Below are 14,401 nucleotides of genomic sequence, written 5' to 3' on the forward strand. Positions count from 1 at the left end.
TTCTTATTATTAGTATCCATACTAAGGCTAAAAAAAAACTCACAATCAATTGCCATTCAATTCAGTCAGTATTGGTGTCTGTAAAATGCCTTAAGAAACTTTTAGTAGATTTGTAATTTAAGAGAAATCTTACATATATATATATACATATATACATATATATAAAACTAATACAGCTACTATATATATACATATATACACACACACATATATACACATATATACATATATATACACAAATATATGTGTATATATATAGTAGCTGTATTAGTTAAGGGAAGTATACTACTTATAGATTTAACAATAAACTTTGCAATACAAAAACCTTTGTAGAGTTTTATTTCTTGTAATTTGACTTACATTTAAATACCTTTAGCTAATATGTTATCTACACTTATGTAGCACATACTACGTAATAATCACTGCACTAGCATCCCAAATGCATGAAACTGTTCAATCTTCACATCTTTGTGGGTTATAAGGTATAAGGCTATGAGGAGTTAATTAAATTACCCAAGATGACCCTCCAGGTAAGTGACAGATCCAGTATTTGAATTGTGGATAAGATGACAAAATAAAAGATACCTCTTTTAAGGAATATGGTGTTTCTCTAGGAATAGGAGCTTGACATCTTTTTAGAGAATCTATAAGTCAGGATCCAATCAGGAGAAAGACATCACATACTAATTTGAAAAGATGAAGTTTAACATGAAATATTGTTTAATTATGATAAAAGTTACTACAAAATATACATAGAACTCTGAAGGATTCTATAGGGATGAGTGAGAGTATTCAAGGGAGAACAAAGTTGGAAGTGAGGTCTCTCCCAAAGCTGAGGCTCCAACATCATTGGAGAAGGCGTGCTTTATGTCCATTGGAAGGCTAAAAAGTTTGCTGGTTTTCCTAGGCCAGAGAATAAGCAGAAGTAACATTTTCAGGATATAAGGATGCTGAGGCTGACAGGCAGACACATAAAGGGAGTAGGGGTGCTGCTGCAAGTGGGAGACCAGGAGCAAGTGACATCTGTTTGGTGAGGAAAACAGAAAACAGCCCTCTGGATTGCAGGTGAGCAGAGGCTGCTGCAACTTTCAGAGCCATAGGAAAATTGTCAAAGAGTCAAAGTTGGTGGACGGTTTTACAGAGGGCATTGGTGTGACCCTGCAGGTTCTAGGCCTCAAGCATGTAGACAGTCTGTAGGCAAGGGAATTTCCAAGCCCAGGCCATGGTTGTAAAGTCACTGAGGAACTGTGCCCTCTGTGTCTGATGTCTCCACCCACATACCCTGTTGACTAACTGTGCTGCAGAAGTATGAGAAAACAAAATAAGGCCTGATAGAACCAGGAAGAAAATCTCCCTCTCGCCTACAATGCCCCTACAGCACCCAATTCTGACCAGGCTTTACATAGTGGTCCCTGTATAGGAGAAATGCTTACAGAGTTCAGTACATTATCATAGAACTGGTACTCAAGGGTGGATTTACAGACCAGATGCAGTAAATTGATAACCAGCACAGACCATGACAAATTTGTTGTTATAGAGTTTATTTACACAGTTTAAAAATCATTTGAGAAGAGTACCACCAATAATAAAAGTCACGTCTTAAGTTAAACATCTGAGTTATTGCACAGACTTTTTAAGACCACACAAATTTTGTTGCAGAAATTGCAAGGAATGGAATTGCCCCCAACCTGACACAGCCACTGATGGCTCTCACCTTTCAAAGTATAGGTTTCCCTTTATATTATTGAATAAGCCACTTTCCTAGTCTCATGTAAGGAATGATTTCAAACAGAAGTACTTTAGCCGTCTCTCAGTAACGATACAATGAAAGCTATCAATCCTTGTGATGACTCTTCAAAACCCCAAGCATAAGTGCCTTTCACTAAAGTAGACATGTTTCATGGAAGATATACAAATTAAAAAAAAAAAGAAAAAAAAGAGAGAAAAGTTAAAAAAGAATTTCAAAGAAGTTTACAGTTTTCTATTACAATTGCTTTTAAAACTGAAAGGAATTTTCATCCATACAATGCAAATTCTATTCTAGTTTCAGGTTTAGAAGATATTGAAATGAATCAGGAAACTCTATAGCATTATTCTTGGTTAACTTTTATCCTTAGGAGCTAAGTATAAACTCATTTGTGTTCTCCTAAAGTTTTGAAATTGGTTCTGGTTTGATTTTTGAATTATTATTTGGAGGAAGAGAGCAGATATTATTTTTTTCAACCATTCTTTTTAATATGCTTGGAAGAAAATCAAGTAGGACTGGGATATATTAAATTATAATTTATGCTCCCTTAAACTTAGCTAGATTTGAAGAATTTATGTTGCCCCAAATACTTGAGCCAGTTTTATGTTCTTAACATAGCAACAAACAAAATGTTAAGGAAAATCCTTTTGAATGATTACACTGCTCCAATTATCTTCTCTTCCCTGAATGTGAAGGAAATGTCAAGTGGGGGAAGTTTAAAATGATTAATATATTGCTCTCTAATTAAAATTACAGTAGACAAATTATACTGAATGGGCAAAAGCTGGAAGCATTCCCTTTGAAAACTGGCATAAGATCAGATGCCCTCTCTCACAATTCCTGTTCAACACAGTACTGGAAATTCTGGTAAGGGCAATCAGGCAAAAGAAAGAAATAAGGAGTATTAAAACAGGAAGAGAGGAAGTCAAATTGTTTCTGTTTGCAGATGACATGATTCTATATTTAGAAAACCCCATTGTATCAGCCCCAAAACTCTGTAAGCTGATAGGCAACTTCAGCAGAGTCTCAGGATAAAAAAATCAATGTGCAAAAATCACAAGCATTCCTATACACCAACAATAGGCAAGCAAAGAACTAAACCATGAAAAAACTCCCATTCCCAATTGTTACAAAGGGAATAAAATACCTAGGAATACAACTTACAAGGGACGGAAGGACCTATTCAAGGAGAACTACACACCACTGCTCAAGGGAATTTTCCATTTCCACACAAATGGAAAAATCATTCCATGCTTACAGACAGGAAGAATCAGTATTGTGAAAATGGCCATACTGCCCAAAGTAATTTATAGATTCCATGCTATTCCCATCAAGCTACCATTGACTTTCCTCACAGAATTAGAAAAAAACTACTTTAAATTCCATATAGAACCCAAAGAAAAGCCTATATAGCCAAGACAATCCTAAGCAAAAGAAAAAAGCTGGAGGCATCATGCTACCTTACTTCAAACTATACTACAAGGCTACAATAACCAAAACAGCATGGCATTTGTACCAAAACAGATGTATAGACCAATAGAACAGACCAGAGACCTCAGAAATAACACCACAAATCTACAACTGTCTGATCTTTGACAAAGCTGACAAAAACAAGCAATGGGGAAAGGATACCATATTTAATAAATGGTGCTGGGAAAACTGGCTAGCCACATGTAGAGAACCAAAACTGGACTCTTTCCTCGCACCTTACACAAAAATTAACTCAAGATGTATTAAAAATTTAAGTGTAAAACCCAAAACCATAAAAACCCTAGAAGAAAACCTAGGCAATACCATTCAGGACATAGGCATGGGCAAAGACTTCATGACTAAAACACCAAAAGCAATTGCAACAAAAGCCAAAATTGACAAATGGAGTCTAATTAAACTCAGGAGCATCTGGGCAGCAAAAGCAACTAGCATCAGAGTGAACAGGTAACCTAAGAAATGGGAGAAAATATTTGCAATCTACCCATCTGACAAAGTTCTAATATCCAGAATCTATAAGGAACTTAAACAAATTTACAAGAAAAAAATAACCCCATCAGAAAGTGGGCAAAGGATATGAACAGGCACTTCTCAAAAGAAGACATTTATGCCGCCAACAACCATATGAAAAAAAGCTCATCATTTCTCATCATTGGATAAATTCAAATTAAAACCACAATGAGATACCATCTCATGCCAGTCAGAATGACAATTATTAAAAAGTCAGGAAATAATAGATGCTGGCAAGGATATGGAGAAATAGGAACGCTTCTGCACTGTTGGTGAGAGTGTCAATTAGTTCATCCATTGTCGAAGACAGTGTGGTGATTTCTCAAGGATCTACAACCAGAAATACCATTTGACTCAGCAATCCCATTACTAGGTATATACCCAAATGATTAAAAATCATTCTACTATAAAGACACATGCAGATGTATGTTTATTGCAGTACTATTTACAATAGCAAAGACTTGGAACCAACCCAAATGCCCATCAATGTTAGACTGAATAAAGAAAATGTGGCATGGAATACTATGCAGCCATAAAAAAAATGAGATCATGTCCTTTGCAGGGATGTGGATGAAGTTGGAAGCCTTCAAACTCAGCAAACTAACACAGAAAAAGAAAAGCAAACACCAGATATTTTCAAACGTAAGTGGGAGTTGAACAATGAGAACACATGGACACGGGGAGGGGAACAACACACGGACACAGGGAGGGGAACAACATAACCAGTGCCTGTAGGGGTTCAGGGGGGACAGGAGGGAGAGTATTAGGACAAATACCTAATGCATGCAGGGCTTAAAACTCTAGATGACGGGTTGATTAGTGCAGCAAACCACCATGGCACATGTATACCTATGTAACAAACCTGTACATTCTGCATATGTGTCCTGGAACTTAGAGTAAAATTTTTAAAAAGGCTATTATAAGAGATTTGCTCACACTATGGCCAAGTGAAGGCCTAAAATTAAAGAAAAACAATCTTCCGATTGTAACGATAAACTCAGAAACAATAAAAAGCAATCACCTACAGGTGTTTGATAGTGAAAAAAATAATTTGGCAGATTTTAGTGAAAAGCCAATCAGTGGAAGAAGGAAAAAGCATGGGTGGTTTCCCACTTTACCGGCTTTAAACAGACAGATTACAGTCAATCCAACATGTGACATATAAAACTCTAGGAGAAGAAAAGATCTATAGAGTTTTCAATGTGAATAAAACCGAGTAAAATCCTTGCTTTAAAAAGTTATTCTCGGCCTGGTGCGGTGGTGGCTCACGCTTAATCCCAGCACTTTGGGAGGCCAAGGTGGGCTGATCATGAGGTCAGGAGATGGAGACCATCCTGGCTAACACGGTGAAACCTCATCTCTACTAAAAATACAAAAAATTAGCCAGGCGTGGTGGCAGACGCCTGTAGTCCCAGCTACTTGGGAGGCTGAGGCAGGAGAATGGCATGAACCCAGGAGGTGGAGCTTGCAGTGAGCCAAGATCATGCCACTGTGCTCCAGCCTGGGTGACAGAGCGAGATTCCATAAAAAAAAAAAAAAAAAATCGTTCTTTGGAGAAATATAAAATAATAAAAAATCTATGCAACATAGCAGTTACAATGGCTAGGATACAACAAGATATAACCCCAAAATTATCTCACAACTAAGAAGAAAATCGTAATTTATTCGCAAGAGAAAGATTAACCAAGAAATACAAACCCAGGATGATCAAGATAGAAGAATTAGAAGGCAAGTTTTCTCAATTTGGAGAAAGAAATTTATGGATTCAAAAATTAGAAGGCAAGTTTTCTCAATTTGGAGAAAGAAATTTATGGATTCAAAAATATTACCAAATCTCAAACAAGGTAATTATAAAAACCACCACTAAGCACATCACAAATAAAATACAAAAAAAAAAATAAAAAATAAAAATTAAGAAAAAGTCTTAAAAAAAAACAGAGAAAAATGGAATATAATGTACAGGGAAAGAGTAATTCTAAACATTGTTAATTACTAATTAAAAACCCCTGAGGTCAGAAAACAGTAGAACAACAGCCTTAAAATGTTGAAGGAAGAAAAGAGAAAAAATAATCAGAATTCTGTATCTGTCTCAGAAACTGGAAATTCTTCTTCAAAAATGAAAGTGAACTAAAGGCATTTATACATACATAAAAATGAAAGAATCAGGTCCCAAGATATTTGCACTATCAAAAAAAAATGTTAAAGGAAGTTTTTAAAGTCATGCCAGATTGAAAGTGAAATCTACATGAAGGAAAGGCAAGGCTTAGACAAAATATCTGGACAAATTTAACACCTTTTTATTTTTAATTGATTTCAGATTAATATGAGTGTTTAAAGCAAACATGTTAACATTGTATCTCAGAGCCCACCATGATTGCAGATGGGTACATACGGAAATTGCAGTATGAATGAAGGAGTGGTGGGGTGGACATGCATTGCTGCTAAGTGTTTTCTTCATAGTGTGTAAAATTGAAAAATGTTAACTCCAACTAGACTCCCAAAAGTTACAGATTCATATTGTAATCCCTGTTTTAACCACAATAGACTTAATGCTAAGCGGCATATCTAAAAATCCGTTAGACGATAGAAAATGAGCTTCCGAAAACATTTTCAAAGAATCCAAAAAAATTGAGGAAAGAGAAACAGAGGGAAAAAACGAGAGCGGATATACAGAAAATGCTAGATCTAAATTCAAAAACCAAAAAACTATGTAAATATGAATATGATAGCACTCCAATTAAAAGACAGAAAGTATTAGAATAGGTTAAAAGACATGTTCCAACTGTATACTATTTACAAAAGACAGACTTTAATATAACGTCACAGATAGGTTGAAAGCGGACGAATGAAAAGTGGTAAGACAGGAAGGCTGGAGTGACTATACTAACATCAGATAATAGCAATTTGAAGTAAAAGTGTTACAAGAAATAAAATGAGTTATTTTCTAATAATAAATGCGTCTATTCTTTAGGAATACATAACAATCATAAATGTCTATGTGCCTAGTTAAAGCTCTTAAATACATGAAGCGAGCATAAACATTAAAAGGAGATTTAGGAGATGTATGGTCATAGTTGGAGATGTTAACATCACTTTCTCAGTAGTTGGTAGACTAGTTAGGTTGAAGAAAATCAATAAAGATATAGATGATCTGAACAAGAACAATAACTTTGACTTTTCAAATGTATATAGTATATTCATTGAGATAGATCATATGGTACTTTACAAAACAAGGCTAGATATAATAAAAATGGCTGTAATAACACAGTGTATGTTTTCTGACAATAATAAAATTAAATTAAAAACCAGTAACAGGCTGGGCATGGTGGCTCATGCCTGTAATCCCAGCACTTTGGAAGGCAGAGGTGGGCAGATCACAAAGTCAGGAGTTCGAGACTAGCCTGGCCAATATGGTGAAACCCCATTTCTACTAAAAAAATACAAAAATTTGCCAGGCCTGGTGGTGTGCACCTGTATTCCCAGCTACTCAGGAGACTAAGGCAGGAGAATCGCATGAACCCGGGAGGAGGAGGTTGCAGTGAGCCGAGATTGCACCACGGCACTCCAGTCTGGGTGACAGAGTGAGACTCTGTCAAAAGAAACAAAAGAAAACATAAAACAAAAAAATAAGATATATAGAAAAACGCAAATATTTGGAAATTAAACAGCATAATTTTCAATAATTATTCAAAGACAAAATCATAAAAATTAGAACTATTTTAAATTAAATGATACAGAAAATATTACATATAAAAATATACAGCATGCAGTTAAAAATGTTTAGAAGAGATTTCATAACTTTAGATTCTTATAATAGAAAGGAAGAAAAACCTAAAATTCATGATCTATGGTTCATCCTAAGTAGACAGAAAAAAGAAAGCAAAGTAAATCCTAAGTAATGTAAGAGTAGAATTCAATAAAATAGAAAACAAAACAACACAAAAGAAAACAAAGCCAAAAGTGGCACTTTCAAAAGATCCACAAATTGATAGATCCATGCGTTCAAGAAAACAAAAAATAAAAGGCACAGATATCAGCAATGAAAAAAGTGTTTCTGACTACTGATCCTACAGACAATAAATTATAAAGTAATATGAACAACTTCATGAAATCTACAGACACACACACACATAATACACACACACACACGAACACGCATACACACCCCGTAGATGGCCTGGTACTTTCACTGGTGAATTACATCAAACATTTAAAAAGTACCAGTCTTGGTTGGGCACGGTGGCTCACCCCTGTAATCCTAGTACTTTGGGAGGCCGATGTGGGCGGATCATCTGCGGTCAGGAATTTTGAGACTAGCCTGACCAACATGGTGAAACCCTGTCTCTACTAAAAGTACAAAATTAGTCCGGTGTGATGGCGCATGCCTGTAATCCCAGCTACTCAGGAGGCTGAGGCAAGAGAATCGCTTAAACCCGGGAGACGGAGGTTGCAGCGAGCCGAGATTACGCTGTTGCACTCCAGCCTGGAGACAGAGCAAAACTGCATCTCAAAAAAAAAAAAGTACCAGAAGTATCAGTTTTAAACAAACTCTATCAAAAATGAAACAAGAAATAACTCTAATACCAAAACTCAAAAAAGACATTACAAAAATAGAAAATTACAAGCCAATAACCTTAAGGAATTTACCCCTTAATAAAATATTAGCAAATTGAATCCACCTATGATAATACCTTACAACTAAATGGAATTTATTTTAAAAACTGCTAGATTGGTTTAATGTTCAATGCTAATCAATATAATTTGCCATAATATCAGAATAAAAAGAATAATCATGTGATCATTTCAGTAAGTGTGTAAAAATATTTAACAAAGCTTAACTCTCAGGCACACTACGAAGTCTTCAGAAAACAGGAATCAGAGGGAATCCCATTGACTTAATAAAGAGTAAGTATTAAAAAAAGAAACTGAAGGTAACATTTTGCTTAATAGTGAATCACTGCAGAAATTTCCCCTCAGTTTGGGAATAAGGGATGAGTACTTCCATTATTTCTTGCCAATATTCAATTAAATGGCCTAGCCATTACAACTAACTAAATAAGCCAAAAGCATAAAGGTGATAGAGGAAGAAATAAAACTTACTCTGTTTGCAGATGACATAATTGCTTATGTAGAAAATTTTAAGGAATCTATCTATAAAATGGTTTTTTAAACTAGCTAATGAATTCAGCATATTCACAAGGTAGAAGTTAATGAATAAAATATATTGTATTCATATATGTGAGTAGAAAATATTTAGAAAATAAAAATTTTTTAAAGCAATTTATAATGAGGTCACAATCATAAAACACTTATGAATAATCATGAAAATATATGCAAAGCTTCTCAATAAAAGCTATATTTTATTATGTATTTGCAGAGAAAATTTTAAAAACACCAAAAGATAGATGTAAAGATGGATTATGTTCATAGACCAGAGTGATCAATATTATTAAGATGCCAATAGCCGAATTTATTTCTAGATCAAATAATCCTCATCATTACTCTTTTGCTTACTTGTAGAAGAGTTTTTATAGAAATTGACAAATTAATGTTAAAATTGATACGAAAATGAAAAGTAGAAAAATCTTAAAAATGAAAAACAAAATTAGAAGAATTATACTATCTGATTTTAAGACTCTAGTAAAGCTACTGCACAAAGGAGTGTGGAAATGGCATAAGTAACAACTAATAAATTAACAAATGAAAATTAGAAGCCCAGAAATAGACCCAGTCATTGGGTTTTCACAAAGAAACCAAAGAAATTTAATGGATAAAAGTAAGTCTTTTACACAAATTATGCAGGAAAAACTATTTTAAAAATATTTTTAAAATAAGCCTCACCCCTATTTCACACCACACACAAATATTAATTTGAATTGGATCACCAATTTAAACATAAAAGCTGAAATCATAGAGTTTATTAAAAACATAAACAAATCTTTATAATCTTGAGATTAGCAAGTATTTCTTAGACAAGTCACAGAAAGCAAAAAATCTAAAGTAATAAACTATACTTTATTAAAATTAAAATTATCTACTCTTCAACAACACTGTTGAGAAAAGAAACAGGTAAATCATCTATTAGAAGAAAATATTTGAAAAGTATATATTTAACAAAGGACCAGTATCTAAGATATATAAATACCTTGTATAACTCAGTAATTAGAGTAAATAACCCCATAACAAATGGGCCAATGAGTTGTACAGACAAGGAAACCAATTGTGAATCAGTACATGAAAAATGGGAAAACTTAATCATCAGGGAAATCTGAGAAGTCACAAAGAGGTATCACTACACACCTACCGTCATGGCTAAAATTAAAATGATTGGCAATACTAAAATTTAGCGAGAATTTTATTTAGTAGCATATTATGGGAATGTAAAATGGTTCAACTATGTTTTTAAATTGTTTGGAAGTTAAAGTTAAACATGAACCTATCATCCTTGTGGCACAGGCATTTCATTTACTCAAGAGATTACGGTTTTCGGCATGGAGGAAATTTATGTGAAATTTGTGTCTCAGAAAATCAGCAAAACCCGCTGGCGACCGCTGCCTCCGGGAAGTTTGCAGACCGTGGAGACGTTTGCTACAGAATCTTGGGACAATGAGGAAAGTTATGTTTCACCGTGGTCTATTGGAGATTTTGGAAACTTGGACTCTGATGGAGGGTTTGAAGGAGACCATCAGTTATTGTGTGATATCAGACACCATGGTGATGTCATGGATTTACAGTTTTTTGACCAGGAAAGAATTGTCACTGCTTCGTCAACAGGATGTGTAACAGTTTTCCTTCACCATCCGAATAACCAGACTCTGTCAGTCAACCAGCAGTGGACTACAGCCCACTACCACCCAGGCCCTGGCAGTCCTTCTCATAGCGGTGCACCATGTGCAGGTGTTGTGTGCAACAACCCAGAAATCGTTACAGTTGGAGAGCATGGTCGAATAAATCTCTTCAAAGCTGATCACAAGGAAGCTGTAAGAACCATAGACAATGCAGATAGTAGTACATTCCATGCTGTAACCTTTCTTCAAACTCCTGAGATTCTTACTGTAAATTCAATTGGACAGTTGAAAACATGGAATTTCAGACAACAAGGAAATGAGCCTTCTCATATATTGTCACTGACTAGTGACCGAGTGCCACTCCACTGTGTTGGTAGACATCCCAACTAACAGCATGTTGTAGCTACTGGTGGCCAAGATGGAATATTGAGTATTTGGGATGTTAGACAAGGTACTATGCCTGTATCTCTGCTGAAGGCTCATGAAGCTGAAATGCGGGAAGTTCACTTTCACCCATCCAACCCAGATCATCTGTTTACCTGCTCTGAAGATGGATCCCTCTGGCACTGGGATGCTTCTACAGATGTACCTGAAAAGTTGTCACTCTTTCACCAAGGAGGAAGAAGCAGTACTTTTTTGTCTCACAGCATTAGTAACCAAGCTAACGTTCACCAGTCTGTCATTAGCTCCTGGCTTAGCACCGATCCTGCAAAAGACCGAACTGAAATCACAAGCTTGCTTCCAAGTAGGTCTTTGTCTGTGAACAGTTTGGATGTTTTAGATCCTTGTCTTGTTTGTGGAACCGATGCAGAAGCAATTTATGTTACTAGACATCTTTTTTTCATAGAAGTACTGTAATTACAAGATTTCAAATAGAACATAAAATTAGCCTTTTGAAATTCAACTTCTGTGCAAAATTTTATTATCAGAAAATGTGAGAGTTGCAGGGGAAACATCAGTAAACTACCATTAATGTCAATGCCCAGTTTTGGCTTTTGTTAGCCTGACACTCCCAAACAGTTGTAGGATCTGATAGATGACTGATGACAAAAGATTGTGAACATGTGGAAGAAAATCAATGGGATTCTGGTGCTGATGAATAGGCTGCCTTCAGAATATTCTTGACAGACAGCTCCTGGAACTAGTTCTTTATTTTTGATGTTGTGGGAATTAACACATCAGTGGTGGTTATGGGAACCACCTACAGTTTTTATCAGTAGTATGTGGAATATATGCCTTCCTAATGGCAGTTACCAACATTAACGATTATTCTTTTTACTGCAAGTATTTCCTGTGATCCTTCCACACTTTATTTCCTTAATAATAATAATAAACTTTTTCAGAAAGAATTGAGTAGAGCAAAAATGACAAAGACGTATACCTGTGTTCTATTTTTCTTTTCTTTTTTTTTTTTTTTTTTGAGGCAGAGTCTTGCTCTGCTGCAGTGCAGTGGTGCGATCTCGGCTTACTGCAACCTCTGCCTCCTTCCAGCTTCAAGCGATTCTCCTGCCTCAGCCTCCTGGGTAGCTGGAACTACAGGTGTGCACCACCACACCCAGCTAATTTTTGTATTTTTAGTAGAGACGGAGTTTCACCATGTTGGCCAGGATAGTCTCAATCTCTTAACCTCATGATCCACCCACCTCAACCTCCCAAAGTGCTGGGATTACAGGTGTGAGCCACTGTGCCCATCCTGAATTTTTTTTAAGGTGAAAATATTTTGACAAGTTCCTTTTTCAGAATAGGTTTTTGAGCTGAAAGAACTCTTTCAGCTCCTTAGACCCAACTTTATTTTTGCTGAAAAGGGAAAAAATACAACATTTTTCCTAAGGAATTTAGCTTTTGTTTAGCTTCACAGCATAGTTGAAAGTTGCCAAACTGGACATTGTGCAATAAAGTAGAATTCTATATTGATAAGTGAACTGATTTTCAAACTAAAATTTGATAGATAAAAGTGTGATTAGTCAAATGGTGATATGATCAGAGTAAAGAATTTTGCCATTTTAATCCTTTTATTTTGTTTTAGCCACCTATAGTCTTACCAACCATCTTTATCCTATCCTTGTCTGCAGGGATAATAATGACCTAATGCAGTGTTTTAAGATAATTTAATGATACTATCTTTCCAAAGTTTGTTAGATTTTAAATGTATTATTGACCTGAGACCTTAATGACAAATCACTGCTATTAGACAATTGAAGTGTTAATTTACTTTGTAATTCCAATAATCATAGTTATGGAATTATGGTAAGGTTTTGCTTTTCTGTCCTAGTAAATGTACACATTTTTTGAGACGGAGTTTCGCTCTTCTTGCAAAGGCTGTAGTGAAATGGCAGAGTCTCAGCTCACTGCAACCTCCGTCTCTTAGGTTCAAGCAATTCTCCTGCCTCAGCCTTCCGAGTACCTGGGATTAAAGCATGCGCCGCCATACCCTGATAATTTTTTTTTTTGAGATGAAGTTTCGCTCTTTCGCCCAGGCTGGAGTGCAGAGGCGCTATTCTCGGCTCACTGCAACGTCCACCTTCTGGTTTCAAGTGATTCTACTGCCTCAGCCTCACAAGTAGCTAGGATTATTTACAGGTGCTCGCCACCATGCCCAGCTAATTTTTGTATTTTTAGTAGAGACGGGGTTTCACTGTGTTGGCCAGGCTGGTCTTGAACTCCTAACCTCGTGATCCACCTGCCTCAGCTTCCCAAAATGCTGGGATTACCAGCGTGAGCCGCCGCTTTTGGCTGATTTTTGTATTAATAGTAGAGACAGGGTTTCACCATGTTGGCCAGGGCTGGTCTCGAACTCCTGACCACAGGTAATCAGCCCTCCTTGGCCTCCAAAAGTGTTGGGATTATAGGCTTGAGCCACCGCGCCCTACCTATTTGCAATACTTTTAATGCCACTTTACCTCAGGGGTTTTGGATTTTTGATCTGTCTATAGTATTATTGCTGGGACTAATTATTTTTTCTTTTTTTTTAAATTTATTATACTTTAAGTTCTAGGGTACATGTGCATAACGTGCAGGTTTGATACATATGTATACTTGTGCCATGTTGGTGTGCTGCACCCATCAACTCGTCAGCACCCATCAATTCGTCATTTATATCAGGTATAACTCCCAATGCAATCCCTCCCCCCGCCCCCTCCCCATGATAGGCCCCGATGTGTGATGTTCCCCTTCCCGAGTCCGAGTGATGTCATTGTTCAGTTCCCACCTATGAGTGAGAACATGCGGTGTTTGGTTTTCTGTTCTTGTGATAGTTTGCTAAGAATGATGGTTTCCAGCTGCATCCATGTCCCTACAAAGGACGGAAACTCATCCTTTTTTATGGCTGCATAATATTCCATGGTGTATATGTGCCACATTTTCTTAATCCAGTCTGTCACAGATGGACATTTGGGTTGATTCCAAGTCTTTGCTATTGTGAATAGTGCCGCAATAAACATACGTGTGCATGTGTCTTTATAGCAGCATGATTTATAATCCTTTGGGTATATACCCAATAGTGGGATGGCTGGGTCATATGGTACATCTAGATCTAGATCCTTGAGGAATCGCCATACTGTTTTCCATAATGGTTGAACTAGTTTACAATCCCACCAACAGTGTAAAAGTGTTCCTATTTCTCCACATCCTCTCCAGCACCTGTTGTTTCCTGACTTTTTAATGATTGCCATTCTAACTGGTGTGAGATGGTATCTCATTGTGGTTTTGATTTGCATTTCTCTGATGGCAAGTGATGATGAGCATTTTTTCAGGTGTCTGTTGGCTGTATGAATGTCTTCTTTTGAGAAATGTCTGTTCATATCCTTTGCCCACTTTTTGATGGGGTTGTTTGTTTTTTTCTTGTAAATTTGTTTGAGTTATTTGTAGA

At 36.2% G+C, this 14,401-nt stretch overlaps 1 pseudogene; it reads left to right on the forward strand.

The window, feature by feature from the left end:
- Positions 1 to 10,236: 10,236 nt before the first annotated feature.
- Positions 10,237 to 11,391, forward strand: LOC104671975 (annotated as a pseudogene).
- The last annotated feature ends 3,010 nt before the right edge of the window (positions 11,392 to 14,401 follow it).

This window comes from Rhinopithecus roxellana, chromosome 4 (genome assembly GCF_007565055.1).
Source record: "Rhinopithecus roxellana isolate Shanxi Qingling chromosome 4, ASM756505v1, whole genome shotgun sequence".
NCBI classification, from domain to species: Eukaryota; Metazoa; Chordata; class Mammalia; order Primates; family Cercopithecidae; genus Rhinopithecus; species Rhinopithecus roxellana.